Raw genomic sequence first — 6766 nt, forward strand, 5'->3', positions numbered from 1 at the left:
TCAGTCGACTACCAGAAAATACTGAATGAGCAGGTTTTCCATCAATTAAGTTTTTCTTCCCCAATATTTGCAATATTTGGTAAGGTTGCACAAGACATCATTTTCACACATAGATTGACCACCACACATTCCAGACCTTAACCCCACTGCAAATCTTTGGGATGTCCTGGAAAAGCTTTTTTGCAATGTTCTTACTCCCCCATTATCAATGGAAGATCTTGATGATATATTAGTGCAATAAATGGAAATGGAAATAAATGTTGTGACATTGCATAAGCTTATTTAAAGGATTTCACTTCAAATGTGTGCCATCATCAAAGCGACCTTAGCCCTTTAGAAAATCCATAATCCATACTCTGCCAGAATACATATTCTTGGTTGCGGGTGGCACCACCCCAGAGGTCTGTATATTTGATCAGATGGATTTACAACCGTTTGGATAACTTTTACAGTGAAGCCTGGAGCAAGTTGGACAATTTTATCAACAAGGTTATAACTTTTTTTTTTAACTTTGTGCTTGTTTTTAACTTGGCTGTCATAAGATTCAGTACTCCTCCTTAAAATTTAAGTAAAGTTCCCATATTTCAGGGAAATGGAAACATTCAAGTGGGGTACAATATAGACTTTAATCTGCACATAAGCACTATATAGAACAATATTACAAAGAGTATTTGGAAGTTTCAGTTGCACAGCAGCTGCTGATACACGGGGCCGCTATCTTTGCAGTACTCCTTCCTGGATCCAAAAGGCAAAATTTTTAATTAAACATCTGTAAGATACTGTGGCAGGAGACTAGACAACCCCCTCTCCACCACCTTCCTATACAGAACCTTTGTCTGTTCCGGCTGCGTTTAGTATGTGACCTACAAAAGGAATCGCACTGCTAGCTATTTGCACTGTATTTACACTGACAATTATGCACCGTGTTCAGCATAATAGAGCTGCCTCAGAGACTGGAATACTGCATGACATTTGTAGTTCAGTTATATTTTATTACACAGAGAAATCTCACACCAACAACGAGACCGGTTACTGTTGATCTTCAGCATATTGCAAAAGTAAAAGCATATAAATATTGATTGCGCCATCATCCCCATAGGATATTCTTCCAGACTTATTTGTATCGCCATTAAATTTAATCTGGAAAGTTTTCCTTTTTGTGATCACCAAGAGACAGATTTTCTTGACTCATACTTTTTTCCCTTTTTCCTTTTTTCTAATAGGTTCTGTACCATTCGGACATTAATATTTTATGTTCAGTTATGTGGTTTTGTTCTTGTAACGAATGATCACAAGGAAAATATGAGAAAATTTCATCTTCTCCCCTTACCGAATAAAAGCTAGCGTTGGTGGGCTAAAATTAGAGTTATTTCCATTTCATTCTAATATGGAACTGATTGTATATTCATTGCTTCACGGGACACTCATAAAATGAATATACAAAGATAGGAGCTTGGTGCATGAAGTAAATATCAGGGATGTAGAGGGTGAATGTTAGATACGGTACAAAAAAAAGCCATGCATGACAATATAATGCAGATGGGGATGGCTTGGTGGGAGGTAACATCATGAGTTGGTGATAAGTTATAAAATATGATGATTAAAACTGCATCTGGAAGAATTACAAAATACCCAAATATCCATGAAAGCTTGTATGTATATAATGCCATCTTTGTCTTTTTTGGAAGATTTCCCAACAGAAAAGTATATATATATATATATATATATATATATCCCCTCCTAGACATTTTTCATGTGTCCCAATTGAATGATTTCCTCTCTATTCCTATTTTGGTGGCTTTTGATTTTGGCATTTATTCCCAGTGAAGCTGCTGATCAGGATAATTTAATGAAAGTGAATCTCCCTAATAGGGCCACATACAGCAAAAAAACGCAGGACACTGCTCTACCAAAATCTATGAAATATTTTGCCTTTAGCTATGCTTTCCCAAGGTCTACAGCAATAGCGGTATGACTTCAGGAGTGGCAACCAAACCAGTTGGGGCATGTACTTCAGCAGTGGATCAACAATCTTTAATCCCCTATAAAAGCAGAAGAGGCTAACATAAAATAGCTTGTAAATGAAGGGTAGTAAAGTGAACGGGAGGGATAGAGGTGCACAAAGAAGAGGCTTGGATATTGCAAGGTGAACTAATTTGTTAAAGTCCACCCTGAAAGTATAATGTCAAAGAGGTCTTTTGAACTGCTTACTAACTCACTGCTGAGGGAATTCCTCATCATGATATATTCCATTCCAGGTACATGATGGAATGTGTATACATCACTGAGTAAATAAAAAAATTATGCAACAACGTAATTGTTTTATTAAAGTACGATTCAAGATTAAAGTGAAAGATGAATCTAGTGTAGGGTATACCAATTCACCCACTCCAATGTTAAGGGTGCTGCATACCCCAATGGACGTGCAATAGCAAATGAATAAAGAATAGGAGAAGGTACACCTCATTGCTATATGCTAACCACCAGCACCACAACCGGGCCCCTTGATTCATAGGAAATTCCAGATACCAGATCTGTTTCATTACCGCCACCACTTGATGTGCCCTGTCGATCATTTGTGACTGTGACTCGTTGAATTTTCTTTAACCCACTCTTAACTTCATATTTCGATGTCTAAAAGTCCTCTGAAGAAGCCAATATAGGCGAAACGCGTCAGCACATGACATCCATTTTTCAACCCCCTATGCTCTTATCTCCACTATAATAGGAGTCAAAGTCTAGCTCCCCACATCCCCCACAGCATATTGCTCAGGGGATTGTAGGAACATGAAGTACATGTACTAAATGTGTGATGTAACACTGTATAAGTTTTGTCTACTTTTTTTAATACACTGCTGCATTTAAAATACTCCATTTTCTCCTATTCTTTATTCAGGATTAAAGTGATTTTATTCTTTATTACCTACTTTACCCTATGTTTTCAATACTGGTAGATGCATCAAATACCTTCTTCATCCTTGCTTTCTTCATTCCAAAGAATATAACTATATTGGTTTATCAATACTAAAGCCTACTTTCAGTTTGTAGTATAGTTTAAAAATAATAATACAGGCCCAGTTAAAAAAAAAAAAAAAATTATTCTTGCTGCAATTCTTATCCTCGGGTGCTGTCTCCTACCTATTCACTTTTTCCCTGTTCTTGTTTAAGATTAACATTCAACCCACTTTTTGTGGGTGCATCATCAAGCCAAGCCCTGGGCTAGAGGAAAATATTTTAGTAAATGCAACCACATTATTATAATTCTTTCACTGTTCACAATTTAACCACCAAGTCCAGAAAAAGGAAGCAGACCCTATGTGTCACATGACTGCAAAAAAGCAATCCAAGCAGAGGTTTGTATACAATTTTTTTTTTAAATCTGTACTGGTGGTACTAGATCTGCTAAGAAAATCAAATATTTGCTAAGGAACAAGTTAGCAGTTTTATTTCCCAAGAAAAGTTGCCGTAGACCCTTTAATAGAGTAAGTCTATGAACAAAGACAGTAAAGTTTGCCTTCCCTGGGTGAAGTTCTCTTGTTTTAAGGACAATGGTGTCACGAAGGGATAATCTAGATTCACATTAATGTCCAAGTAGGAAAGCACTATTTTTAAATAAGAAGCCCTAATGCTATTTTAATTGGTTGACCACATCTAACATCAATAATGAAAAGGTACAATTTTCCATTGTAGAATGAAGCATCTCCGGACTATACACGTTTTCTTCCTAATTCATGAAAAGATATATAGTTTTATTATTAAGGAAATATGCCCTGACTTGCTTTAGGGTTTATCCCCAATACGTCCGCCCAAAATAGGACCTATTTCCCATTGTTTTTTGATCTTGATCCCATTTCCCATTAGTTTTTTTGTATGTCCTGGCCAAAATTTGAAGCTGAAAACCTATTGCTTCAATTCCAGCCACAGAGCCACCAAGCAAAATACATAATTAAATGTATTTTCATTATTGTACGGGGCATTTTTCCTCTCTACATGGAGATCAAAGCTCAAAGTTGGGAGAAGATAGATTATCATGGGAAAACCTGGAAAGGATTTATTAAAATCATTTGCTATTATTTGGCAAATGTTTTCAATTCTGGACCAAATTTTATCCTAATTGTATCAAATAATGTTACATTTACTACATACTAGTTAAAGCAAAACTAAAGTCAAAATAAAAAAACACACCTTTAATCTTGCAGATCCGTCGATCCTTCCTTGGCCCGGTGCCGCCATTTGCTTCACTCTTCTACCAGGTTCTTCTTCGTACGTCACCTGATCTCACACTGCGTTGATTGGGGAAAAAAGATTGCTGATTTCACTGTGCATACAGGAGATCAGCATTTTTTTCCATTAAAGAAAGGGCTACCAAATAAAAAAAAAAGCAACCAAGCTTTGGGCTTGTATGATACAGAGGAACTATGGGGTGTATCCTATGGAAAATTTCCATCAAGCACAGGTAGACACAGGTACAGTTAGCAGATTTTCTCCAATCCCACAAGGCTGGAACAATATTTTGTAACATACAACTGCATGAAAAAGAATTAAAATATGAAGAAGACTTGGAGCTTAGCCTAAGGGGTCTATTTATTAAGCAGGGAATTCGACATTCACTGACACATTGGGCCTTATTTATTAAAAAAAAAATAACTAATATACTCATACTTTAATGCTGCTTTTACACATATAAATCCACTGCATTCAACACAGTTATTTTGTATTGAATGCAATACAAATAGATTTGAATTTCCCGCCCCGCCCCGCCGGCAATGTCCTCACTCACCAATATCACTGGGAACTCCCCGGTGACTCATCAAGTGCAGAGGAAGCCGTCCGGAGGTAAGAAAAAAGATGGACATCGCAGAGAAGGACGACGCGGGATGCCGGAGGATCAGGTAAGTAGCGACTTACTATTACTTCCTATAGGTTTATCTACCTCGAGTGTGACTCGGGTTTACCGCTTTTAGCAGCCTTTTTCTACCCCGAGTCATACTCAGGGTTACCACCCAGGAGGTTAATAAATCAGGCCCATTCTCTGCTTGAGAGTCTCCCAGGTCCACATTTTTTAATGGTGATTGATTCTCCAACAGGGAATGTTTCTGTGGATATCAGATTTGCTGCTTTATAAATAGACCCCCAAATGATATGTGTAATTTTTCTTAATATTGGGTTTTTAATACATTTTACATCCTATTCTAGCTATTTTCTTCCAGCAAATGGTTTAATATGTTTGTACTATCATGAACAATGTTTATTGTCTATATTGATCAACTGATATCCTTCTTTGTCTTGTTTCTAGACCTAAATTGGAAGGTGATTTCATAATTTCATGAACAATCTTGGTCTAAACATTACACAATGTGGAAGGATATCTGGATTTTACGATAAAAGGCACAATATGAAACATAAAAGGATATTAAAATAAGAAAAGGATAACACAGAGCATGGACAAGACATAATGAAAAGGCCTTTGAGGCACAATACCTGACAGATAGGAAAGGACTCCGCAATAAGCAGTGCATCTCTCTTGCAGAAATAAATTGTCCTGTTATTGAGTAAGGAAACAGTGTCAGGGATGGGAGTCCAGGATTTATGTTCACAGAGATATCTCCGAATTGAATTTCCTTGGTTACAAACAAACCAAATGAAAGGCCGATGCCTTCGCCGTCTTAGGAAATGAACCTGGACTGATTAATAAAAGTGAGGCGGGTAAATATATATTGGGTGCACTGACTGTATCATTAGAGGTGAAATATCTGCAAAGGAAAGTGTAAAGACCAGGATAGTATTCAGCACACAACTATTTGTGACTATGTTAGGAAAATGATTGAGCTGTCCTAAAATGAACCTGTGCTTTGCCAAAGCAACATGTTCACTGTGATACATACAGCTTATACTTCCTTCCCACCATGAGGGAAGGGAAATCTATTAAAAGTAAAAGTTTGCTTCAGTCATGACTTACTCAAGGCCATGGACTCCCCAAGTCACAGAGCTGGTTGGCCAAGTGATGTCACATGCACTGATTCACATGCTGCGGAAGTATCGGAGGTACCAGCTTACCCTGGATTCCTGACGTTGAAAAAAGTAAATGAAGGAAAGGCAACTATATGCTGCTGGTAATGGGAAGGAATTTAAGACTAACCTGCTGCTTTGCATTAAATAAGTTTAGGCAAAGCACAACAACGCCACTGTTTTTATATGTTGTTAATGTCCAATAATCCTTGTTTTTATATGTCTGTTATTTTTGACATGTTGTTAAAATACCTTAACCACCTTGCCGTTAAGCCCGACCTTCGTTCGGGCACAAAAAAATTGCAAGGATGGTTAACCCCGAGATTTTTCCCATCCATACTTACCTGGTCCCCCTGTGCTCATCCAGCGTCGTTTTTGTATTCCAGCGTCGTCCTCTGTCCAGCGTCGTCCGTCGATCTCCCTCTCCAGCGTCGGGTGCCAGCGGGACCAGTAAGATGCCGGCTGGCATCTTGTATTCCGCCGGCCGGCATCTTGTGTTCTTACCTGGCTTCTTACCTGGTCCCGCTGATCGTCCGACGTCCTTCTCTTTCCAGCGCCGGATGATCTCTGAAACGAGAAGCCGTCCGGTTTTTTTTTTCTCTGCCTCCTCCCTGCGCGCGTGATGACGTCAGCGCGTGTGCGGGAAATTCAAATAGAAACTCATTCATTCATTTTGTATTGGATTGAATACAAACTCCTGTATTCAATCCAATACAAAATAATTCAAATAAATACAAAGTGTGTAATTGGTAAATTC

The sequence above is a fragment of the Pyxicephalus adspersus genome, chromosome 8 (genome assembly GCF_032062135.1).
Source record: "Pyxicephalus adspersus chromosome 8, UCB_Pads_2.0, whole genome shotgun sequence".
NCBI classification, from domain to species: domain Eukaryota; kingdom Metazoa; phylum Chordata; class Amphibia; order Anura; family Pyxicephalidae; genus Pyxicephalus; species Pyxicephalus adspersus.